General features: G+C 57.2%; 1 protein-coding gene across 8 annotated transcripts in view; it reads left to right on the top strand.

The window, feature by feature from the left end:
• The window catches only part of EYA2 (EYA transcriptional coactivator and phosphatase 2), a 210,869-nt gene that overhangs the window by 2,911 nt on the left and 182,578 nt on the right, over positions 1-25,380 (top strand). Inside the window, exon 1 of one of the 8 annotated variants that reach the window (XM_089307900.1) lies at positions 11,378-11,841. The exons of 6 other annotated variants lie outside the window; for them this stretch is intronic. The gene's annotated coding sequence lies outside the window, so the exon portion shown is untranslated. Of the gene's footprint in view, positions 1-11,377; positions 11,842-12,411; positions 12,518-25,380 lie in introns of those variants that run through there. One more of the 8 variants, XM_089307901.1, reaches the window with a different exon arrangement.

Here is a 25,380-nt window from a genome sequence, read left to right as displayed (position 1 = left end):
TGGTTCCCCCGCGACAAGATGACTCCTCTCCCACAAAGAAGCCGTTTCCTTATTTTTTCAGTGACTTTTCCAAAGATAACTTGCGTCGGGCACAAGAGGCTCCGAAGGAGGGCTCGCGCTCTCCGCCAGATGTGTGTTAGGTGTCCTCAGCCGGAACGCCCAGTTTGAGACTAATTAGGCCTGCAATAAACTCCTTGTGTAATAAAATCGCGGGCTGTTCTGGTGAAAACGCGGGGTTCCCAGTAGCTCGCAGCAGATGCCTTTCGGGGCAGGGAGAGCGCGAGCCGGCGGCTGGCAGGGGAGAGAAGGGAGTGCGGATGACTCGGGGAGACGCACGCGTGTTCCGGGGGCCTGGGGGTTTCTGTCTGCCGGGATGCCCGGAGCGGGAGGGAGACTCCGTATCCGGCTGACGGTGTCTCTGGGTCCCAGGTTGTGCTGAGTCTGCAGAAGAGGGTCAGATGGCCCCTTATCTCCTCCACACCTGGCCCCTCGACAGAAAGCGAGGCTGGCCCGATGCGGACTCCTTGGAGAAGAAACGAACTTCTTCCCCCAAAGGCTTCGCATGAAAGGAGGTGCTGCCCTCGCACGTGGCTCTCCGGCTGCGGGGCTTGGGAGGGGCAGGACCCTCTGGAGCCAGTGCGGGGTTGTGTCGGTGGAATGATGCGTTCTCTAGTGAGCTGCTCTGGGAGTGGAGTCGCTGGACCCTGCTTGGAAGGCAGCTCCGTGCAGAGAACTCGCCCCAGCCCTGAGAAAACACAGCCTGGGGACAGAAAACAGAAACACGCAGCCCCCTACGCCTGCGCTCCCAGCCTCTCCCTGAGCCGCGCCCCCAGATCACTTTTCCCCCTTTCTCCTTTGTGGCGGTTTAAACAGTGCTAAACCCGCAGCCATGAGACCCGGGTAGGAGAACAATTGGAGAATTTGCAGGAGCAATGCTTCGCTCTCATTGTTGGAAGCTCTGAGCTGGCCTGATGGTGGTTGACCAGCACCCCTTCTAATCCAACAAGTGTGAACCTCCTGCACTTAGACAAGCAAGTGTCCAAATGCATCTTGGACTTCTGTCTATAGATGAATTAGAGGGGCAATCAGTTTCCAGGTAGGAAGGTACCTGCCAGGTGTATTTAGGGCCAAAGAGTATGAAGAAAGTCGCCAGTTTTTACATTTTGTTTAAAATGCATTTTCCTGCTTGCATCATCTTGTGTGCCCTGGCCGTTTTTGTCACTTGCAAAGTGTCCTTGCCCTTCACGACGATGCTAAATTCCTGCCGGCTGAGGGGTCCACGGATGTCAGGCTGGGAATCGGCTCTGCGCGTGGGTTTTAAAGGGAAGATTCCTGAGAGTCTTAATTTTCATCCAACCTTTGTTAACAAGGAAACGGAGTCCCACGGCCGATGACTTGTGCAGAGCCACGGGGGACTTCCGTTGGCTCAGAGCAAGCCTCGGCCACAAACAGTGGGACCTGTGGCTCTGGCAGCGTCTGTGCCATTGTTTCCCGGACACGGAAGGTTTTAAATGCGCGGCCCACAGTTTTTTTCTGAAGCTGCGTCGACAAGTTCTTAAAATCTTGGGAAGTGTTTAGAAACTGCAGATCCGAACCTCTGAGAGTCGGGATGGGTAGCAGGTTGGGTAAGGGAAAATGGCTGTTTGTTTTCAAGGGCTAATTTGATTTGTTCCTTCGATACTTAATGCCCCGCACTCCAGTTCCTAAACTGAGTCAATAGTGTTACCGGCAGGCAGTCGAAAGAGCCTCTGACGTTACGGTAGACGCAGCCCAAGTCGGGTTTACCGGAAGGTGCTGGAGGGTTGCGGGTGCAGTGTTTAGGGGTCAGATAATAAACATTTGGAGAGCAGAGAATAATCGGGCACAGGTGGTCCCCAGAGTCAGGTCACCGGGAGACTCATCTTCGCCACTTTCCTGAATCTGGAGCAGGCGGGCCGTGCGTCGGTTGGGGCCGAGGGGCATGGTTGGGGCAGGACCTGCAGGGTGGGGGGAGAGGGGGCTGGCCTGCACAGGGGCCCCCATCTGTGCTGTCACCGCCTCCGGGTGATAGCGGTTAGAGCCCAGATGTGTGTACTCCTGCCGTTCGGAAAACGCGGCCTCTGCTTTTGGATAGATGCAGAAATTGAAGAGGAATGCAGATGCGTGATAATGCCAACTCAAACATCTCTAAAAAACGAGCAGTGTGTTTCACAAAGGTTCCAGAGGGCTTGGTCTGCTAGCCCGTGAGCTGTGGCAAAAATGCGACAGTGTGCGTGATCCCGGCCCTGGCTTTCTCCCACTCCGCTCTCAACTTTTGAGTTTCTGGGAATGTCAGAGTTTTTAAGTCTGTGTATCCCCAGCTCTGCCGCAGATCTGAGCGTCTCTACTTAACAGCCGTTCACAGGACAATCGTCAGCTCTCTGTGAATGCGACCCGAGGAGAAATGCTAAAACTGCAGCATTTCCTCCCCAGTGCAGAGCTGGAGGGGGAACAGCCGCGCGGGGGACAGGGCGACCTGACTTTTGTCTTGTCTTGGCTGTGTCTGTCCTCTCCTTTCTTTTCTCTTCGTCTCTCCAGAAGAGCCTCCCTTAACCGAAAGATACGAGCAGTGGATTAGCCAAAAGACATTTTAATTTTGTAAAGAAACATTGTGCCAGAGACGGCCGGGTCTGTTTCCACCATTATTGTTTCTCTCGCATGCATACTTTGGGTTTCATGGTAAGAGGCGGCTTTGCCAAGAAAGAAAATTACAGCGAGAAACTATGTTGAAAACATACACACTTCTGTTTGAGAAATGGGAAAAACACAGAAAAAATTCCACACAGTAATTGTTTTAACGTGAGTTTTAAATGTCTTTGTTTGCCTTGTGTCAAAAAGCCCCCCTCTTAGCCTAATTCTTACATGCGCCGTGACTGGATCCGTCACCTTGGATATGGCCGCGGTTGCCGTGAACTTGGATGGACCCGAGAGCGAGGCAGGGCCGTGGGCATGTTGTAGATGATGCTGGCTGATTTTTTTTTTTTAGGGTTACTTAGATATCGATTTTATTTTCTTGACCCAAAATGAGAAAACACGGGGAATTCTCAAAAGCTTTTTGCAGGCTGCTATTATGAGGAGAAGCCAAACCGACATGTATTAGGTCATGAGCCTGAAGTGCACAAATAAGCCCTCCGAAGGTCACCGAAATGGGGAGAAAACCGCCGGTGCTGGCTGCCTCGGCCAAGCCCGAATTCCTGCCTGCTGGACACGTTTGGTCCAAGTGCACACAGAAAGGGGCTTTGGGGTCCACGGGGACAGATCTTGATGGGAAGGGGTCCCCAGGATTCGTGAAAGATGTGGGGCTGGAAGTGCCAGCTCCTTCGGCTTGTTCCTGTCTCACGGATCTGGGCAAAAAGCAGATTCCGGGACCGTGGCTCGTTCCAAAGCAGACATTCCCCCTTCCTGGAGCTGGGGTCTGCGAAAGCCAGTGGACAGAGAGGTTTCGTGTTCCTCCTGGTCACTTCCGTCGCCCCTGTCCCCATCCTGTAGTCCCTTTGGGGTTAAGGTGTCCATGGCTTCCAGAGTGAGTTTTTGTTCCTACTGTATTTTTCAGTACTTGGGGTACAAGGCAGAAGCCCCAGCCTTGAGACCCTCGTGGACCGCTGGCTTCCTAGGAGACCCGGAGGCAGGGACGGTGTCCCTGAGTTTACCAACCCAGGAGCTGACGGCAAAGCCCCTCTTTAGAGACGCAGGAAAAGTGTTTTCTTTTGTGGGTGTGTGTGATTTGCACATCTCAGGCCTTTGCTCTCGGGGAGTTCTAGAAACACCGATGGCTCCAGCAAAAGTCTGAGTGTCCGTTTTGGTTGGGAAGGGGGTGGAGGGGCAGGAGGCAGGAGGGGGCACCTCTGGCCTTTGTGTGACGGGTGCAGGAGCGGGAAGCCAGACTCTGCGGGGACGGTGTCATGTGGCGTAACAAGTTGTGACTTGCTGCCCGTGTTGTCAACAGTTCTGGCCCCATCCAGCCGTGAAAAAGAATGGAGCCTAGGAGATTATTCACCTCCGGTCTGCAATGGGCCCGTGCTCCCCGGAGAAGTTAATGGTTAGGGTGTGGAGGGAAGGGGGGAGGAGGGGAGAAGGAATGTCTTCAACTCAGCAAATGTCTGCCACGCTCGGAATGTCTCAGATTGCTCAGCACCCACAAGAAAGCCAGGGCGATAAAAGGAGGGGGCACGGGGAGACTGTGGCAGGCGGGAGTGCTTTGCTCTGCGGGGGGGGGGGGGGGGGGCAGGGGGCTTCCGATGCCTCGGGACCCCCGGTGTCTCCAGGAGTCCAGTTTGGGCGATTTTCTCTTGTCCAAAAGACTTGCTGTCATTTTTGTGCTTATTTTTACTGAATTAGATTTTTTTTTTTTTTTTTTTTTTTGGTTTCTAAGTTTTTTCTGGTTGTAAGACTTGTCTGGGAGTACCAGACTGCTCAGGGTTATTGAACACTGATTAGGTGCCAGGCACTGAGCTAAGGAAACACAGCGTAGGCTGTGGTTCCAAACTGTGGCTGGTGGAATGTGCTTTCTCTCTCTCTCTCAAGATTTATTTATTTATTTGAAAGGCAGAGTTAGAAGGAGAGACAGAGTAAGAAAGATTTTCCATCTGCTGGTTCACTTCCCAGATGGACACGACAGCTAGGTCTGGGCCAAAGCTAGGAGCCTGAATTCCATGCAGGTCTCCCACATGGGTGCAGGGGCCCAAGCACTTGGGCCATCTTCCATTGCTTTCCCAGGAGCATTAGCAGGGAGCAGGATCAGAAGTGGAGCAGCTGGGACTCGAACCAGCGCCCCTGTGGGATGCCAACTTCACTGGCGGCTACTTAACCTGCTGTGCCACAGCGCCAGCCCCCAGAATGTGCTGTTCTGTTATCCCTATTTTATTTTATTTTTTATTTCAAAGGCAGAGCAACAGAGAGGGAGAGGCAGAGGGAGATGTTTCATCTGGTTCACTCCCTAATTGCCTGCAGTAGCTAGGGCCGGATCAGGCCTCAGTCAGGACCAGGAACTCCATCCAGATGTCCCACGTGGGTGGTAGAGAACCAAGCCCGGGAGCCGTCACCTGCTGCTTCCCGAGGTGTGCATTAGCAGGAAGCTGGATCAGAAGTAGAGATGGGACCCCGTCCCAGGCGCGCTGGTAGAGTTTGTGGTGTCCCAAGCTCCAGCTTAACCCGCTGGACCACAACGCCTACTGCATCTCTATTTTAGAGATGTGAAAACTGAGTCTCAGGGAGATGAAATAATGGGTTCAGGGGCCGGCGCTGTGGCGCAGCGGGTTAACACCCTGGCCTGAAGTACCAGCATCCCACACGTGTGCCGGTTCAAGACCCGGCTGCTCCTCTTCCGATCCAGCTCTCTGCTGTGGCCTGGGAAAGCAGTGGAAGATGGCCCAAGTCCTGGGGACCCTGCACCCGCGTGGGAGACCTGGAAGAAGCTCCTAGCTCCTGGCTTTGGATCTGCACAGCTCCGGCCACTGTAGCCAATTGGGGAGTGAACCATTGGCTGGAAGACTTTCTCTCTCTCTCTCTCTCTCTCTCTCTCTGCCTCTCCTCTCTGTGTAACTCTGACTTCTGAATAAATAAATCTTAAAAAAAAAAAAAAAAAGTAATGGGTCCAAGGTCACTTGGCTTGTTTTGGGGCCAGGATTAAGCCCAGTGGTTTTAAATTTTTTAAAACTTTATTTACATTTTATTAGAAAGATTTTCCATCCACTGGTTCACACCCCAGATACCCATAGCAATGGGTGAGCCAAACCAAGGCCAGGGGCCCAGAGTGCAGCCTTGGGCTCTGACATGGGTGCATGGGTGGCAGGAGCCAACACTTGAGCTGCCTCTCAGGGTGTGCACCGCAGGAAGCTGGATTGGAAGCAGAGCCGGGACTTGAACCCAGGCGTTGCAGGTGTGCTCATGGCTGCGCCACACCCTTGCCCTTGACCCAGTTTGATTCCTAACCACTAGGATATCCAGCCTTCCCCCCCACCCCCCGATGTAAGAACTTCCTCCACACAGCGGCCTGGAGAGTCAGGTGTTAACATCATTCTCGGGCCAGCGCCGCGGCTCACTAGGCTAATCCTCCGCCTAGCGGCGCCGGCACACCGGGTTCTAGTCCCAGTCGGGGCATCGGATTCTGTCCCGGTTGCCCCTCTTCCAGGCCAGCTCTCTGCTGTGGCCCGGGAGTGCAGTGGAGGATGGCCCAAGTGCTTGGGCCCTGCACCCCATGGGAGACAGACCAGGAGAAGCACCTGGCTCCTGGCTTCGGATCGGCGTGATGTGGCGGCCATTGGAGGGTGAACCAACGGCAAAAGGAAGACCTTTCTCTCTGTCTCTCTCTCACTGTCCACTCTGCTTGTCAAAAAAAAAAAAAAAAAACAAATAAAAAAAATCATTCTCCATGTGCGTCGCCTTACAGATGCTAACTGATGGTTACGTCTCAAAGTCAGGCTCAGAAACAGAGACGTCAGCTGGTCCTTGCAGAATAGTGAGCCTGCGGTTGTAGAAACTGACAGCAGTTCAGAGCTGGGAGCTACAGAATCAGAGGCGGCTCCTCTGCTGCTGGCTGGGTAAGCTGCTACCGTGTGCGGCCCAGCTGGGTGTTAGCACAGAGACCGTAGGCCTGCAGAGCCCAAGGGAGCGCCTCTGGGCCTTCGCTGGCCCTGCACTATTGCAGTTCGACAGAGGGTGCTGATGAGAGCGCTCCCTCGGGACACGTCCTGTAGCATTTCCGTGATTTGGTGTTGATCCGGGGCCTGCTGGGTGCCCAGAGCGTTGCACCCGGCAGCCAGGGAATCGCAGTCTTCGTTGTTGCGTTCATTCACTGAACGCTTCTCGTTTGTCGTGTTTGGAGCCGACGGGTGGCGATGTGGCAGCAAGGAGGACCCACTGGGTAGGGGGGTTCCAGGGTGTCCCCCCAGGGCCCTCGCCTCTTTTTTGATGACCGCTGAGGGTCCAGAGGATGTTGCCCTGACTTCTAGAACTTTCCAACATCCAGTAGCGGTGGGGAGGGGAAGAAAGACTCAGCTCGGCAGACCCTCACCCAGAGAGGCCGTGCTGGCACTCAGACATACCAGGGTGGGGGCGTGCAGGGCGCTGCCTCTCTGCCTCCTTGAGAGGTGGTGCGGACAGAAGGAGAGACGCCACGTGGGCTCCCTGGGGGGCGTGGGGGGAGGTTGGCCCAGGGGTGCAAAGCTGCAGTGAGCTGGGAGCCCAGGGGCTGGCTCCTGCACAGCACCGTGACTCACTAACAAGAACGCCTTGATATTGCAAAAGAGCTGGGAGAGGGTTTTAGAAATATTGTAGCATTGTTATTGATCTGAAGGGCAGGGAGATGGGATCTTCTGTCACTCCCCAAATCCTGCTGTAGTGGAGCCTGGGCCAGGCCAAAGCCAGGAACCAGGAACTCGGCCTGTTTCCTGCGTGGGTGGCAGGGACCCAGCTACTTGAGTCCCGCTGCCTCCCGCGGGGCACACGAGCAGGATGCTGGCATCGGAAGTTGGAGCTAGGACTCGAGCTGCCCACCCTGATGTGGGACGCAGGCACCCCAAGCCGTGTCTTACCGCTGCTGCAAATACCTGTGTTCTCATCACAAAGAAGTGATGAACGATTGAGGTGATAGATACGCTAATTATCAAGCTGGATCATTATACGGTGCATGGGGAATCACAACTACGCATTGTAGCCCATTAATAGACACGCAGAATTCTGTGCCAATCAAAGAACTGAGAGTAAAAGTAGAAGGCTAAGGAATATGGGGGCGGGGTGCACCATGGGTGGGAGAGGGCCGGGTGTGGCTGACTTACAGCCCCAGGGTTAAGAGCAGGACCCAGGAGCCGGGCCACGTGCTGGAAACCCCGGCACGGGGTTCACCCTGTCTGTTCACTGGCCTCAGTTTCTCCCGTGAAGCGGGGACGGTGATAGGGCCTCCTCCTGGGAGAGCTGCTGTGGGGACTTGGTGACCGAAGCGTTTGGAACTGTGCCAGGCCAGCGGTGTAAATTGAATCCTTGTAGGCTACTGTTGGGCACCAGCCGCGTGACGCGAGACAGATCGCGTGGCTCTTTGGGCTCAGTCTTCCCTTCCATAAAATGGGGATGATGATGGCCATGATCTGCGTCTAGAACCACTGCAAGGGTTCGGGGAGGTCATCCACGGACAACACTCAGCCTTGCTCCAGGACTTGCTCGCCTGTGTCGGATTCCCCGGCTCCCGAGACGACAGGGACTCTTGTTCAGGGCCATGATCCCTTGAGCTATTGGCTAATCGAGTTCCTTTTCGAATCCAGAGTGAAGAAGGGACAGTGGTTGATGAAGCCAGCTCTGGGCTGAGACAGATCTGGCTACAGCCGCCCTGAGTCCACTCTCACCGAGGCTGTGAGCTCCCCCACGGCCAGTGTGGGGAGCAACTCGGACTAGACTAAGTTACTGGAATTAAGACTTATTCTATGCATCTGCTCTCCCACAATATGGCGCTGGGAGAGGAGTAAACAGCTTCTACACAGCTGCCTCCAGTTCGACCAGTAACCTGCAGGAGCTGATCTTGCTCCTGATTGGAGGAGAGCAGCGTACTCGGCGTGTGGGTAGCAGAGTTGGGATTGGTGGAAGAGGACTATAAAGGAGGAGAGAGACAACATGCACCAGGAACATCTAAGGGGAACATCTGAGCAGCCCCCGAGAGAGCCGGCCGGCCGGCGGTGTGCCGCTCCCCCGCGGAAGTGGGGAAAGTGGCAGGGGGAACCGCCCTTCCACGGAGGTGGAAGGATCGGTAGCCAACCCAGGAAGGACCAGCAGCAAACCCGGGAAGAGCCAAGCAGACAAAAGAACAGCGCAGGGTCCTGTGTCGTTCCTCCGCGAAGAGGGGGAGCGACAGGCCAGGGTCACACCCGCTGCGCACGGCTGGCTGAGAGGGAGCCGAGCGCACAGTGGGGTGTTTAGCACATGACAGCACACAGAAAATGGTCGCTTGTGTTCTTATCCCCCCCCACCCCGCCTTGCTGCACCTCTCCCTTGGGGGAAAGCACTGAACATCGGTAAATTTTAATTTGAAAATAAAAGAACACATTTTTTAACTGCCAAACAGATTTAAAATAATATTCATTAAACAAAATTAAAATATTCTATTAAAGCCAGACTTTGGGCTCAGACCAAATTTTTATAACCCAAGCTGGAAGGCCAGGGAGTCCCCCAGCCACAATGAGGACTTTGTCATTGAACTTGAGACTTCAGCAGAGCTGTGGAGCACGCTTTGAAATGCACGTTTTCCTGTTAAAATGAAAGGGAAGAAAAAAATGAGGTCCTTGCTCCCCTCAACAAGGCTTAATGAATTGAAAAAGAAAACAGGATTTCTCATTTTTCTCCTGCTGCCTTGTCCTGCCAGAGACACATGGCCCCTTCCTCACCCCGGCGTGAACGGGTCCCCCTCAGAGCGGTCCAGATCTGATACGCTCGCCCAGCTGATCCAATCCAAGTTCTCCACTGGACTCCAGAGCCCGCCTCCCTGGGTCCCAACCCTGGCTGTGCCTCAGTTTCCCTAGTCCTGCACCTCCTGCCTGGGGCTGTGGGTGCTGCCGCCTCTGCTGGTTTGTAGTGAGGGGAGCATCCCCCAGACTCTGGGGCTCTGAGGAGGACAGACAGACAGACAGACGTGCCTCCGAGAGCCGGCACGATCATCTCAGCACCTGGAGAGACGGGAGATGTGAAGGAAGAAGTGGACTTGACGCGCTCTGATGGGAGTTGCTGTGGCCCTGACACAGAGCCCCGTGAGAGGCGTATCCGTTTGTCCAGAGTGGACCGCGAGGCTGGGGCGGCCAGGCGGGGCCCAGAGCCTCCCATCCCAGCTCCGTGTGCCCCGGGGCTCGGGCGGCCTGGCCCAGTGCGCTGACCGCCGACAGTGGCCAGGGACTCCGCAGCGACTTCCTCCGGCTGCGGGTTATTTGGGCGCAGTTCCTGCATTGCAAGAGCAGCCTCCTCGGTGGCCCTCGACCCCGCTCCCCACGGAGAACCAGTGGGCCCTGGACACAGCCACACACAGCCCTGCTCGGGGTGGGGCCGGCGGAAGCTCCTGCCCTCTCCCACCCACCAGCGCGAAGCGGCTTCCTCCTCGGGAGCGTGCGGGATGGACCCCCGTGCTGTCCTGGGATTTGGGGGCGATCACTTGCGCCCCCACCTTCTCACCAGATCAATGAGCTCACACCGTCCTGTGCCACTGACATGCAGTGCTGGCGCGTTCTTAGGCAGCGCAGGATCCCTACCCACCCCTCCCCCCAGCCCTGGCGAGGAGGAAAGTGAAAGTTACTAGCACCTGTGGCTCCCCCTCGCCCTTCTTCAGGTAGCTTCAGCCTTGGGGTTTTACACATTATTCTAGAATAATCTATGGGTCTCCAGGGCAGTCTTGTCTTTAAGAAACGGCGTTTATTTTCCCATTAACTTGAAACATGCCTGAACTTTTTTTTTCTTTACAGTTCTGCCTTTAGTGCGCATTTGAAAAAGATACATCAAGCACTGCAAACACATGGTTGCCTTAAGTTTTTGCTGCTTAAGACAAACATGTTGACAAGTCTAGCACATCAAGTCGTTAGAAAAAGGGGCACCCAGGGAGGGCAGAAGTCAGGAGTGACGTTCCAGGAACAGACCCGTGGGGGGACGTCCACCCCCCACCCTCCCCCGGCGATCTCTGCTCACTGCTCGCGGCAGCCCCTCCGTAACCAGAACTGCGGTGTGCGCTGTTTCCAGGGGGATCGAGGAAACAAACACGGCTCCTCCAGGCAGCAGCGACGTCTTCTGAGGAGCCTTTGGTGTCTGGGCACGTTTAGTCTGGGTTTCAGGTCTGCCAAGCAGCATGGCGAAGCCTTGACTGTCTGTGTCCGCCCTCCGTGCCAGGATCTGCTCGGGGTGGCTGTGAGCGTGGGCCCGTGCAGCACTCCCCTCGCCCAGCGACCCCGTGATGGGCTGCTGCTGCGGCTCCCCTCGGCGATGAAGTGAATGCAGGAGGCTGAGTGTCCCGGTCAGGGTCGCACCGGGCGCCGGGCGCTACATCCAGCCTCTGTGGGAAGGCCCGCGGGCCTGGAGCCTGGCTTTCTAAGCCCTGCGCTGCCTCCTTAACCACACAAAGAACCCAACTCAGCTCCTCTCTCACCTTCACTTGACTGCACGCTTAATTAATTAAGGGCAGGCACGAGACACAGCCCAGGGGAAGCGGGTCGTAGGCGGAGTGTTCCAGGTTTTTACAAGGATGTGTGTGTGTTCTGTCAGCCCCGTGACCTTGAGTTGACCTAACCACCCCCCCCAGCCTCAGTTTCCCCGTTTGTGAAGGGCAGATAGTGGAGTTCACATCCTAGGAGCTACCGGGTGTGGCCCACCTCGGTTGCACCTGCTACAAATCCCGGTTGCCGAAAGCTTCCTCCCACGTGCGCAGGAGAAGTGAGCCGTGGAAATGGTTCCCCCCAGGGGCACACATGCACGTGGGTGCGGGCAGGACAGAAGAGGAGGGGAGGAAGCTGAGATGGGAGGCGCAGGTTTTTCCACACACCCCAGGATTGAGCCGCGGAGAGCAGCTTTCCTTGTCTCCACTGAGACCTCCCGGGCTGAGAGCTGGCAACAGTGGGGGCGCTGTGGGCAGAGAGGAAGCTGCGGAGGAGTTTGCCTGTGGTTCCGTGGCCGGGCTGTGGCACAGTGGAGACCCCCAGTGCCGTCTCAAGGGCCGGGGCGTCTGGCGGTGTTCATCTGAGTGGTCAAGCAGGCGCGACGCTGCAGCCACCGTCGGCGCTGAGTTCGGGGTTTGTGCTCTGGGCCCTGCTTCCTGGCCCCCGTCTTCCGCCTCGCTCCAGAAGCGGCTCCCTGGCCCCTGACAGCAAGGTGAGCCGAATTTCCAGGTCTGCTTTCTCTCACCTCCCACTTCCACCCGATCCCCCGGCCCCGATTTCCCTCAAATGCAGAAGCTGCACGCGTCCGTACGGCCATCCAGACATTGGCACTGGAAGTGGGCGTTTGGTGCAGTGGTTAGGGTCCTGCTTGGGTGCCTTGCGGCCCACAGCGGAGCGCCTGGGCTCCAGTCCCGGCTCCTCTTGCAAGCCAGCTTCCTGCTAACGTGCACTTTCGTGGTGAGGGAAGAGGTGACGGCTCCGGTACTTGGGTTTCTCCCTCTTGCATAGGAGGGCAGCCTGAGTTCCAGTGTCCTGGCTTCGGCCTGCCCCTGCCCTGGCTGGGGAGTGAACCGGGAGATGGAGGATCTCTCTGTCACTCTGCCTTTATTAAATAGAAATTATGTATAATATTTATGTATTGAGCACCAGCTGTGTACCAGGCCCTGCTCTGGACATGGGGAATTCAGTTAAGAACGAAAAAGACTAAAACCTCAACCTCACGGGTGTTGCTGGAGAGACAGGAGCTGACCACTTAAATTAGAGGACAGGGAACGGCAGATGGTCTGAGAATAGCAATCAGGGGGTGCGGCCTCATTGAGCACCGTGCAGAGGAAGCGAGGGAGAACCCTGAGGGGGGCGTGGCCTGCAGGCCCCTGTGCCTGGGTGAGGTAGGAGGGCGGGGCAGGGTGGGGTGGGGTGGGGAGAGGCCATGGAGCAGGGGCCAAATCTGGCAATGGCTTGTTGCGGGCCCAGCTACCATGCTGTGCACATCAGCCATGTCCAAGGCCAGAATTATCCTTTTAAAATGATTTTTTTTTAAATTGCATAGAGCCTGAATCTGAAATGAGTGATTGCAAACTCAGGTACCCAGAGAGGCCGGGGCAGGCAGGTGATGGTTGATGTCAGTGGGCGGTGCCTTTCAGGAGAGCGCCTGCGGGGGGGGGGGGGGGGGCTCCGATTCTTTAAAAAGACATTGAACTCTGGGTGTTTATGAGGTACGTCCTGATTTTTGAACCCCACTCGCACCTGTGGGCTCCCAGTTCGTGACCCCTGTCCCACATTCTGCACCAGACCCTGGGCTCTGATTCTAGTGTCAAGGCAGTCTCTCTCTCTCTCTCTCTCTCTCTACATTCCTTTTTTACCAATTCTCAACCATGACGGATGCCAAGAGATGCTAAAAATTGTTTCCAGGAAAAAGTAGGACTTGACTCTCGTGGGGACGGGGCTGAGCCTCCTTCCAAGGAGCAATCAGCTCGCTTCATTTTTATGTCTTTCTCAGGCCTGTCTCCCCACGGCCGCTCATCACGGCGCAGGCGAGACGGCCAAGCCCGCCCTCCTCGGGGCTCTCGTTAGCGTCCTGATGAGGCTGATTATGTCATCTGGGGTTGATTTCAGAGTGGTGAAATGTTTGCAGGTTTCGTAAGTGGTTGTCAGCCACTGTTTAGAACGGCAGAGAGCTCCTTGTGCACTCACGTCGCGAGGGTGATGGTTTCCCGTGGCTACGAACATAACGGGGGGCCAGGAGGAGGGGTCCCCCAAAAGGATCCACAGCAGGAGGCTGGGGAGCTGAGCAGGGAAGCTCCCGGAGCTGGGAGGGACCTGGGTGCCCACCCAGCCTGATCACACTGAATTTGTCGCCTGCCTTCTTGACCCCGGAGCTGGGATGAAGCAGAAACGGAGCCGGGGGCCCCGGAGTCATTGGGACCACCCCGATGTAGCAGCAGAACGCTGACCGCTGAGCGGCTTTAGGGAAAAGGAGAGGCCCCGCTCGGGAAGCGGGAGGTCCAGGGCGGTGTGGGTCAGGTGCCCCATTCCTCGTCCACCCTATCGGGAAGCTCCGGCGTGGTGCTGCCTGTGGAGCTGGGCACGTGGGGGAAGGGTGGGTTCCGGGGGGAGGTCGGCAACGGTGCAGGAAGTGGAGGTGGGCTGGCTCCGGGTGCCCTGCGCCCCGCAAGCCGCATTGTGGAGCACCTGTTGGCAGGCCTTCGGCAGGCCGCTCCTCCCAGGCCACCGCGCTGTCTGGAGTTGGACTTCCCCTCACTGGGATAGGCCCAGTGCGTGGTAACACGGGTGCTCCTGGTAGGCGTGCTGTTTGCGTGATGCCGTTAGGTTGGTGCGGGATGCTGTGTGCTGTTCCCACTCCCCCAGGTCTGGGGGTCCCTTGGACTTCAGCCAGCGGTGTGCCTGGGTGGGTTACCTCTTTCTGTGCGTCTTGTACAAAGTTAGCGCTCAGCATCGGGGGTGCTCTAGCCGAGCGTGGTGAAGCAGCGGCCTTCGTGGAGAAGTGGGAGGTGGCTCAGTGGCCCTGGGCTGGCGGGCAGGGGGGCCCTGGCTGCACCAACACTCCTGGACCTCTGGTGAGGGCCCCTCTCTCCTTCCCGCCCTGAGCTTCACTTCCTGTTATCGCCTCCACTGGACTCGTCTCGTCCTGACAGGGCCGCCGCGGGCGCGATGGCGGCAGCAGAGGGGCACACTGGCAGCCAAGGTCGTTGTGTTTGGTCTGCAGACTGTTGTGTTTACAGCCATCTGGGGAGTGAACCAGCAGATGGAAGACTTCTTTCTTTCTGCCTCTGCCTCTCAAGTAAATAAATAAATCTTTAAAAAAAGGAAGGGGGCATCTTTGCTGCCTCTGTCACAAATAAAGTGGAATCATAGGCCAGGTTGATCTTCAGTATTCTAGAGGCTGAGAGGAAGCACCTGTCTTTGGGTGACTCAAGGCCTCCCGACCTCAGTGCTGTGGACTTTGGGGGTCAGCAGGTTCTCCGTGGCTGAGCCAGCCCCGTGCACCACGGGCGGTGGTTCCCACGGCCACATACGGACCGGACACTGGTCTGAAGCAAGTGGATTCTCTGAGCTTCCGGCGCCCGCTGCCGCTCAGGTGGAGGAGTCACCGTGGCGGAGGAGGAGCGCCCTTTTCCTTCCGTGTGGCACCCAGCAGGCTCTGCGTTGGCAGTGGAGGTGACACGTGGGCTGCCTTGGGTTAATCACAGGGGGACGTCCACGTGCAACTCTGAGATGTCCTGGAAGGAATCCAGCAGTGGATGGGAAGTGAGACCATTTTAAAGACTTGGGGGAGACTCTTCAACCTTTTATACCTGAGAGGCCATGGTAGATGTGCCTTTCAGATAGACGCGTCTGCTCTGGGACGTGGGTGGTGGAGAGTGGACAGGGGCCCGGTGACACCTGGCTGTCCACTGCCGCTCTGGGCCTGAGGGCTGCGGTTCGAGGGGTGAACAGCACCAAACCTGGTTCAGCTTCCTGACGTGAGATCTTGGTGTACCAAGAGGAACCCCAGGGCGTGAATCCTGTTCCCCAAACTGCCTTGTGCCCGGTGAGGGCTTTGCTCTTGTCCTTTATCTCCCCCCCGCACCCTCTCTTCCCCCATCTCAGGCCTGCCAGGTGTCTGAAATGTAGTCGTGCTCTGGTTTCCCACGGAAACCGTCCTGGCCGCCATTCAGCCATTGAGCGCCTGGTGATGGACAAGCAGCCCTGTCCCTGTCCCTGGCGGTGGACAAGCGGCCGGGAGCCCTGCCTTCGTGGAGCTTTTGTCCTGTGGGGGAGGAAGACAGAGCACGGTGAATGTCAACTGTTAGAAGCTCTGCGAAAGTACAGTGGGGCAGGCAGGGTGGGCGCTGTCGGAGCAAAGCCAGAGGAGCCGATTTCTACGTTTGTTCTTGGTCTGGGTGGTCCCTGCGCTGCCCGCTGGTTCGCGGAGTCTCTGGGGACAAAAGGCCCTGACTCACAGTCTCTGCCGCTTACCCTGGTGTCAACACTGCCAGCTCCCAGCGGTTTAACGCCCAGTTTAACTCCCAGCTCGCGGAACCCTTGCAAATGCATCAAGTGCTTCCTGCAGGCGGGACCAGGCTGGCTGGTGCGCATCGCTGGGGGTGGGAGGGCCTCTCGGGGGCGTGGAGTGTTCAGGAACAGCCAGGAGTCTGCCACAGCTGCAGCTGGGGGGGGGGGGGGGGCAGGAGACATGGTCCGGAGCACCGGATGGAGACCCGTGCTCTGGGGAGTTAGGTGGGAGCCACCGCAGGGCCATGAGCAGGGGAGGGACAGGGCCTGACTTGGGTTTAGCAGAGTCCCCATGGCTGCTGGCAGGGGCCTGTGGAGGCCAGGAAGTGGCACCGACCCGACCAGGAGAGGTGAGCGGGCTCTGTGGGAGGCAGTGGGACTGTGGGTGCGGCAGGATTCGCTGGAGGAGCAGGTGCAACGGGAGCTGGGAGCACCTTGGGCCCAGCGCCAGGTGGTCCTCATGGGGGGGGGGGGGTTGTTTACGGCGCCTGTTTCAGAGCTGGTGCACCAGGGGCTCCAGGCCGTTAAACGGCACGTCCAAGGTGGCCGCGCCCGCCCTTCTGCCGCTCTGCCACCTGACCTGGCTGTCTCCACTCTCTCGGGCCAGTTTCCCCTCTTTGTTTGGAGGTGATGGGGACAGAGGGACCCCCGCCCCACGGAATGGAGACCCTCTCCCTTTTCTGGGAAGAGCTGCTCAGCGGTCAGCCCCTAGGCACGTGTCGCTCCTGCCCCTCGGACCCGTGCCGGGCCCCTGTCTGTGGCCAGTTTGACCTTGTGAAGGTTCATCTTCCATAGCAGGACTCATAGTTTCTAAAAAGAAATTAAACAGAAAGGAGGGCTTTGAGTTCACTTAGGTTTCCATCACGGTTTCCTGGCTGAGCCTCAGTTTTCTCATCCGTGGAGTGGGCATGGCAAGAGTTCCTCGTGGATCCAGTGAGATGGGTGCACAAAGGGGCTGGGTGCTCGGCCTGACCCCGCAGTCTGTGTGCCCCGCTGGAGGCCGGCTGCCCTGTGGGGCTGGGCGCAGGTAGCTGCAGGGTGCCTGGTACTTGGGAGCTTCGTGGGGTGCCCTTTTCTCTCTTCCTCCTGTCCTAGAGACCGGAGCGTCTGTGTGTGTGTTTCTGCTCTGCTAACCGGGGGGCCCATCTGGGCCAGTGACCGCGTCCCGGGCTCCCAGCGGGGCCGACACCAGCCTCGCCGCGTCTCCAGCCTTGAGCTGTTGGAGGCTGAGCCGTGTGTACCCCCAGGAGCACAGCCCCACATGTGAGCCGTGCGGGGCTGCCACGTTTTTCCTGCTGAAATTCCTGACTCGGTGTGTTGTGTTTTTTTAAAAACACACCCACTGCCTCCCAAAACCTCAGCCGAGGAAGAGAAACACTGCTGGTTGAATTACCGGTTTTGGAAACGGTGTCAAGTTCTGTCCCACCTTCTCGGCCTGGATGCGCCATTCTTTCCGCTGACGGCTTCTCGGAGAAGCTTGGATGGCGGAGTGTGGACGTGACCGAGGCCGGTCCTGGCGTGGTGCAGGTGGGGATACTGAGGCAGAGGCGGCCGAGGAGGAGCCCCACGCGGGGGGCTGGGGAGGGGGGCGGCTCCAAGAGCGGCTCTCAAGTCCAGGCTGGCTTTCTTCCTCCTTCACCCAAGGTCACGTCGGGCAGCCTGCGGCCACTTCTGCCCCACAGATGTGCTTTCTTTGGCCAGAGACTGTTTGGGTTTCAGTGAGTTGCCAGCATTTAAAAATCAGGAGATTCCATATAAAAACCCAGATTCCTGGCTTCTCCTGGGCCGTTGGGAGATCGGCCAAGTGAGGTCTGCATTCCTGCCTGGTGACAATCGGGGGTCTCGGTCGCGGACACTCCTTCTAGCCAGAGCGTGTCCTCTTCGGTTTGCCGCAGTCCTCACCCCGCCCGCTAGTCTCCCCGGATGTGGGGACTCAACACCGGAGCCACCAAAGGACTCTCTTCCTGCTTCTCTTAGCTGGTAGCGGACAGGAGAGTGGATCCATCCCACGTGAGGAAGTGAGAGGACCACTGGATCCCCAAGGATACGGAGCGGTGTTTCTTTGTAGCGGGGAGTTTAATGTGCACCCAGAAGATGTCGGGGCTGGGACCCCAGCCGCCGCGCTGACGCCCCCCAGCCCTCCCCGCCAGCTTCTACCGTCCCCGCGTGCCCCGGCCCTTCTTCCCACTTACTTTTTTTAAGGCAGAATGAAACGTATTTGACCTAAATCTGCCCCACTGCTCTGGAACTTGAAGTGCTATTAAACCAAATTAAGAAGCTTTTAAGACGTTGACATAATGGTTAACTGCTCTGTGAAGGAGGGGCGGTGTGAGCGCGCGGGCGGGAGTCTGTTGGTGTGTGTGTGTGTGTGTGTGCGCGCATGCAGATGTGATGGGTTCTTGATTTATGGGATTTCCCCCGAATAGAACTGAACAAAGTGTTTTTCCTGTCCCCGGACTGGCACTGCTGTGTTTTCTCAGCCACTGAAGCAAAGCCACGCTGGTTTTAACCCTGCTCTCGCGGTGCGCTGGGGAGCTGGGCGTGAGGTTGACTGTAGCTCCTGGGGTAGACTGGGGGGCTTGTGGAGAGAGGAGTTAGGGGACAGCAGGCTTTAGAAACGACGCTTGCCTTCTCTCTGGAGGAGCCGGCCGGAGGACGAGACCTGCGCCTTCAGGGTGCCCGCTGTGTGCCTGAGTTCTCGCCCTGCCGCCCGGAGGGAGCTTTGGGACTCTCTCTCAACACTAATGTGTTCATTTCCGTGTGTGCTAGGGCCGTGGACAGACGGACAGCCTGTGGAGGACATGAATGAGTGGTACCTCTTCAAATGAGGCTCAATTTATTTAAGACTAAGAAAAGAGTCCACTTAAAGCAAAAATATGTCAACAGCGCAGGCAATTTGTGGATGTGACAAACTGTGAGTGATTGATGTAATCCTTACTCTCCTCGGGGTGGGCAGGCAGTCAGCCCGTCCCTACGTACACCTTCCTAACATCTTGAACTTCTGCAAAGCACTTGAACTTGTCACTCAACACTTAGTTGTGTAGTCTTGGCGTAATTATGTCTCCCTTCGGCTGGGGCTCGCCTGTCCTTTCACGGTCGTCTTCCCGACATCGAGCAGAACGCCACGCGTGCAGTGGGTGCTCGGGAATCTCTGGTGGATGAGTGCAAGGACACCTTGGAGGCAGGGACTGCGTTGCCATTTTACGGATGAGAAAACTGAGGCTGCGCGGAGCTAAGTGACACACTGGAGGCTTGGGAACGTGGATGCGGCAAAGCCAAGATTTTAACTCATGGCTTCCAGGCTACGCAGAGCCTGGGACCTTTTTCTGGACATGAAGACACTGGGCTCAGGGCAGAGTGGTTCAGCTGGCCCATTGTGCAGTGAGGACAGTGAGTAGGGGCAGAGCTCCGTAGCCACACCGGCTCCATTGAAGGGGTGAGCGGCTGTTCCTGTGTCCTGTTCAGTGAGGCTGTGAGTGCGTTTCCTTGTTAGGATTAAAATTTCTCGTGTCATTTTTACATGTTTTACTTAATAGATCACAGGGCAGCCCTCCTTTTTGGGTCCTCCCAGTGATGTTTTCCCATTTTTTGTTTTTTTGGAGATTTTCTAGCCGTTGGAATCTCAGGGTCTGAGAAGAATCAGACTGCGTGAGCCTCCTCGTGAGCCGTGGTGAGGTCAGCTGGGTGGGGCTCATCTCCACGTTGCCCAGGTAGGGGGAGGTCCAGGCCCAGCTGGCCATGGGGAGCCCCTTGGGGAGGCTGTGATGGCGCTGGAAATACTGCATCCTCCCACGCCCAGAGCCCAGGAGGTGAGACCAGACAGGCAGAGAGGTGTTCCTGGGGCAGGCTCTGGGCCCCGCGCTGAGGCCTGGAGGCCGGCCTTGTGTGTGTGCACGGCACCTGGAGCTTACAGAAGACCCACGGATACCTTCTCCTGTTCCGTGTTTAGCTCTCTGCAGTGGGTGATGGGCGTCTTGCCTGCCCAGCATCCGCTCAGCCTCTGATTTCCGCTCTCTTCTTTCCTTCTTGGCTCCCGCTGCACTGTCAGACCCTTGCTCGACCCCCAAGTCAAGACGCAGACGGTGGCCTCAGCCTGGGCGGTCACAGGGATGGGACTCGGGTTGAGCAGGACCCCATCCTGGAGCTTGGCACCAGCCCAGTGCAGGGCCAGCTTCCGGAATGGGTGCTGGGCGGCGGGAGCAGGTCAGTGTGGGCGATGGTCCGGGTCAAACCCTGTAGCCCTGGTAAGGTCACTGCGCTGCATGCTGGGGCCGAGGTGACGTCACCGTGTCCCTGAGAGCAGTGCACACACGAGTATTGAGGAGGAAAGCACTGGGATGCGTCTAACTGACTCAAGTGGTTCAGCAGAGAATAGAACGTGTGTGTGTGTGTGTGTGTGTGTGTAGAGTGAGCACACTTGGCAGAGCAGTGGGTGGAGTATGACCAGCAGGTGCACCTGGGTAAAAGGCCTGGGTGTGTGTTTTGTGTTCTCTGCTCCCATAGGCCAGTCTTTATTTTATTTTTTTTAGACAGGCAGAGTGGACAGTGAGAGAGAGACAGACAGAAAGGTCTTTCTTTGCTGCTGGTTCACCCTCCAATGGCCGCCGCGGCTGGTGCACCACGCCAATCCGAAGGCAGGAGCCAGGTGCTTCTCCTGGTCTCCCATGGCATGCAGGGCCCAGGCCACAACAGAGAGCTGGCCTGGAAGAAGGGCAACTGGGACAGAATCCGGCGCCCCAACCGGGACTAGAACCCGGTGTGCCGGCACCGCAGGCAGAGGATTAGCCTAGTGAGCCACGGCGCCGGCCCATCGGCCAGTCTTCCTCCAGGACCCATACACTCAGCTGCTGAGCCGTTGCTTCCTGATGCATGGAACACTGTCCCTGCAGTGACTTTAGGTGGCGTGGAAGTAGAGCGTTGGAGAGCATGAAATCTTATAGTGATTTTAAAATCTCACTTCTCAGTGCCTGAATTGTGGAGCAGCAGGTTAAGCTGCTGCCTGTGACGCCAGCATCCCGTGTGGGCGCCGGTTCAAGTCCTGGCTGCTCCTCTTCCTAACCAGCTCCCTGCTAGTGTGCCTGCGGAAAAAGGCAGCAGAAGATGGCTCAAGTCCTTGGGATCTTGTCGCCCATGTGGGAGGCCCGGATGGAGCTCCTGGCTCCTGGCTTTGGCCTGGCCCAGCCCTGGCCATTGCAGCCATTTGTCTCTCCCCTCATCTCTCTGTAACTCTGCCTTTCAAGTAAATCTTTTTTTTTTTAATCTCATTTATGTTAACTTTCCTCTGTAATTAAGTCCAGAAGACAGATACCAACTAGCAGCGGCTGGGAATTTTGGGAATTCTCGTTGTATAACAAAGCACCCATCTGGCCGCTGGAGAGACGGAGTATCCTGTGGGTTCATGATTTTTATTGTTTTAGTTGCTTTCTATTTTGACAGTGATTTATATTTGTGACTTTTAAAAACTTCCTCTTCAGCTAGGTTGGTTTTAGTTTGCTTTAAAAGTTGACGAGAACAGAGCTGGCTCCTCGTGCTTGGGTTGGAACCGTAGATCGCTCTTCCCTTGAGTCAGGAACGTGGCCCGGGTCACCTCTGATGCCCAGAGGACCTTGCAAAAGAGCAGGGGTGCGGCAGAAGGTGATGCACGTGAGCCCCCGCCCCCAGGATCTCCCGCTGCAGCAGATGGCGGGGTAGGGGGTGCAGTATGGTTCAGTGGTTAGTGTTGCAATCATAGCACGGCTGCCCCTCTTGCTGAACCCTGGGCATGTCACTTACAGGTTTTGTCATCTGTGAAATGGGTATGTTGTTGTACCGCGGGTGTATGGGGATCGGATGGAGGGGGTAATGTGGTCACGTGCACCCAGTAGGTTTTGAGTCAATGCGACGCTTCCCGTTATTTCAGACCTAACAGCGACTGACGTGCCTGTGGCCTTCACTTTGAGTTCCCCCTCCTCCGTCTGTCTGGCCTGGCCGCCAGCATTGTGACGTGGCAGCTTTAATTAACATCCTGTTACCAGGGGGCGCTGAGGTCCCAAGGTGGGGTAGCCTGCCCGGACCACTCGGCTCTGGAGCGGAGCGGTGGGATTTGAACCCAGGCTGTCGGCCTCGGGCTCCGCTCCTCTGTTCTCCGAGTTCAGGGGCGTGCGTGTGAGTGGATGGAAAATAGGGACGGAAGCCTCAGGGAAGTTCGTCACGGGCCTCAGCCTCTGGCCTCCCAGCGGCTGCTTTAGCCACGCTCGCTCTGCGGCTTCACGGATCCTATTTTCCTCGATCATGAATGGGACAAGAATTGGAGGACACCCCCCGCTTACTGTGCACCTGCTGGGTGCCCGGTGCTGTCACGCGTGCCTTCCACGTCTCGCCTTGTCCTCACCTGAGCCTGGTGAGATGAGCAGTGCTGTCCCATTTGACAGATGAGAGGACTGAGGCCCAGCCTCTTGGACAACCAGGACATGGCAGAGCCAGGCTTTAGAGCCCTCCCCTGGCTGCACCCCCGGGGAGCTATCTGATGGAGGCCAAGAGTCGGTGTGGGGGCAGCGTGGGGCACACGGTCACCAGGACCTGGGGTGTGGCCACTCGGGAAACTTGACCTTGCCGCGTGGAGCATCCTTTTTTTGCTCTGCCATGCTGGGAAGCGGGTGCTGGTGGCTTCCAGGTGCTGCTCCACACACAGGGTTCTAGAAGGCTGTGCGGCCTGGAAGTGGCCCTGCGCTGGTGTCGGGGCCTCTGCCCGTGGCCTACACGCAAATGCTCCCCTGCAACAAGAGCACATTGTGTCCGGGCCCCCGGCTCCCACCCGCGCCGCTTTACGTGTGGCTTCTGCCAACAGCTGCTCTTAGCAGGAGAGAGGCTTGTGCGAAACCAGCAAAATGGAAGCATTGTTTCTGAGGGTTTGGAGCCGGCTCAGGGAGCCGTGGGGTGGGAGAGGCTGGGGCCGTGCTCCGCCATCACGAATGAGCTGTGCAGAAAACGTCACCAACGGTTTTCCCTGCAAACTGAGCGGCGGGCCCAGGCCACCGGGCGAGGCCCTGAGGGGGCCAGGCGGGATGTGTGCAGAGAGGGGGATTGTGTGTTGAGGCTGGGAGGCGCTCAGAGAGAGTGCAGGGCTGAGCCTTAGGGGTGCTGGTGGGTGGGTGTGGGGTGGCGGGGGGAGCCTGTTTGTGAGAAGACCAGAGTTCCCGGGGTGAAGCCAGCTGTGTGAGAAAGATGGCGAGGACGGCTCCAGCTCTGCTCTCGTCAGAAGCGGCTGCCTCGGGCAGTAGTGAGCGGACCATCCCCAGTGGCATCCAAGCAGCATCTGGTTAATGATACAGGATCCCGGCCGTGAGCGGGACACAGGGCTTGAGCAGAGGTTCACGGGCCGCGTCTCACACCCAGGCACGGGGAAATGAGAACCAAAAGGAGCCACAAGATGGGATGGACCCCGGTGCAAGGACTGTCCCTTGAGACTCTGCCCGTCCTGTCTAGCTCTGGGCTTTCCGATGCCCTTCATAACACGACCAGTTGGCCAGTGCAGAAGCCTGGGCGTCCGGAGGTGAGCTAATGCCCAGGTCTCTTCCACTGCTGAGTCTGTACTCCTAGGGAAATGTGCTTCCGCTTTTGGTGAGACGAGAAAGAAAGAGCAAGCGGCCCATCCGCCTGGCGTTTGGGGACGGGCAGCTCATTACCCGCGGCGGCTGCGAATGCGTGGCGAGGGCCCCTGGGGGAGCTGGGCTAGGGTGGAGCGCTCTCTCATCTGCCTTACTGTGAGTTTGAAGAGGACATGTCTTCTATGACCTTGGAGAACAATAAAGCTGTGTAATACTAATTGCCACGATTTGATCAGTGCCCTCCATATAATCATCTTGTCATATGTCCAGTTGTTATATATGAATCAAAAATGCATAAAGTCTTGTGGGATGTAGGAAAAACTTTGTTATAAAAACTTGAAACTTTCAAGAAATAAAAGATAAGGGAGCAGGCATTTGGCACAGTGATTAAGATGCTGCTTGGGGCCGGCACCGCGGCTCACTAGGCTAATCCTCCGCCAACGGCGCCAGCACACCGGGTTCTAGTCCCAGTTGGGACACCGGATTCTGTCCCGGTTGCCCCTCTTCCAGGCCAGCTCTCTGCTGTGGCCCGGGAGTGCAGTGGAGGATGGCCCAAGTGCTTGGGCCCTGCACCCCATGGGAGACCAGGAAAAGCACCTGGTTCCTGGCTCCTGCCATTGGATCGGCGCGGTGCGCCGGCCGCAGCGCGCCGGCCGCGGCGGCCATTGGAGGGTGAACCAATGGCAAAGGAAGACCTTTCTCTCTGTCTCTCTCTCTCTCACTGTCCACTCTGCCTGTCCAAAAAAAAAAAAAAAAAAGATGCTGCTTGGGACACCTGCGTCGTGTATCAGGTGCCTGGGTTCGAGTCCCGGCTCCCCTTCCAGTCCGGCTTGCTGCTGATGGGCACCCTGGGCCACAGCAGGGGTGGCTCTGACATGGGAGACCTGGACGGAGCTCCTGGCTCAACCTGGCGCAGCACTGGCCGCTGCAGGCATTTGGGGAGTGAACCAGTGGATGGATGATCGCTAACTCACTCTGCCTTTCAAATGAATTTTTTTTCAGTTTTCAAAAGGCAGACGATAACAGCTTCCCTTCACTAGGTCCTGTGCTTAGAGCTTGGTGTGTGGTTTTATTTCATGAATCCCGTCTTAGGGTTGCGGGAAGCCTCTTGCTTGGTTCTGCAGAGAGCTGACCGTGACGTCCTTCTAACCCCCGAGTCCTGTCAGGTTTGGGGAGAGGCTGAGGATGGGGGAGGGTGCAGGAAGAACAAGAAGACAACGATGACCATGGCAGGGGGGCATGGTCTCATTTCCGGGTCGCACGTTTTGGGGGAATTGTGCAGCTTAGCGCAAACTAAGAGGAGACGTGGCCATCTAGGATGCTGTATTCTATCTCCCGTCATTTTGAACTTGACAGTGGGAAGGCAGCTGTTTCTGATACACCTGCTCTGTGCCTCACGGGCGCATGAAGCCCTGGAGTCCTCACCGTGATGTCTGAGAGGTCACTCAGGAGCTCCTATCACCGGGCTCCAGGCCCTCGGCGTGGCTGATGGCGTGAGGCCGGGTGCTTGTGTGCTGCAGGGGCAGGCCGTTGCAGACTGGGCAGTAGCTCCCAGGCCAGATGCCAGCAGCACGTCCCACCCCCAGCTGTGAGCACTTGGAGCGTGTCCACACAGTGCCACAGCGCCTGTGGAGGCAGAGTCGCCTCTAGTTGAGGATCACTGCCCTTAGGTGACCAGGCACGGTCTCTGTTATCGTTATTTTTTTAAAAAATTTTTACTTATTTGACAGGCAAAGAGATAGGGGCAGAGATCCTCCATCTACTCGTTCCATCCACAAATGCCTGTAGTCGCCAGGGCCGGGCCAGGCACCTGGGTCTCCCGTGTGCGTGGCAGAGGCCCACTTACTCGAGCCATCACTGCTGCTTCCCAGGAAACTGGAACTGGACACTGAGCCGGGACTCGAACCCGGCACTCTGTGTAGGATGCCAGTAGCGTTTTACCACTACACCAAGCCCTCAGCCCTCTAGTATCTTCCATCAGCCTGTTTCTGTTACTGTGATGCCCATTCTATAGATGAAGACACTGAGGGAGGCAGAGAGAAGGGGTCTCGCAGTGGTGAGCAGCAGGCCTGAGAACTGAGCCCCAGCTTTGCAACACGGAGCTTGGAGAGCAGCCCGTGGCATGCCCGGGCACACGCTTAACCGCGGGC

Source organism: Oryctolagus cuniculus, chromosome 11 (genome assembly GCF_051225735.1).
Source record: "Oryctolagus cuniculus isolate XC-2025 breed Fujian yellow rabbit chromosome 11, ASM5122573v1, whole genome shotgun sequence".
Classification (NCBI taxonomy): domain Eukaryota; kingdom Metazoa; phylum Chordata; class Mammalia; order Lagomorpha; family Leporidae; genus Oryctolagus; species Oryctolagus cuniculus.
This window is presented reverse-complemented; position numbering and strand designations above follow the sequence as displayed.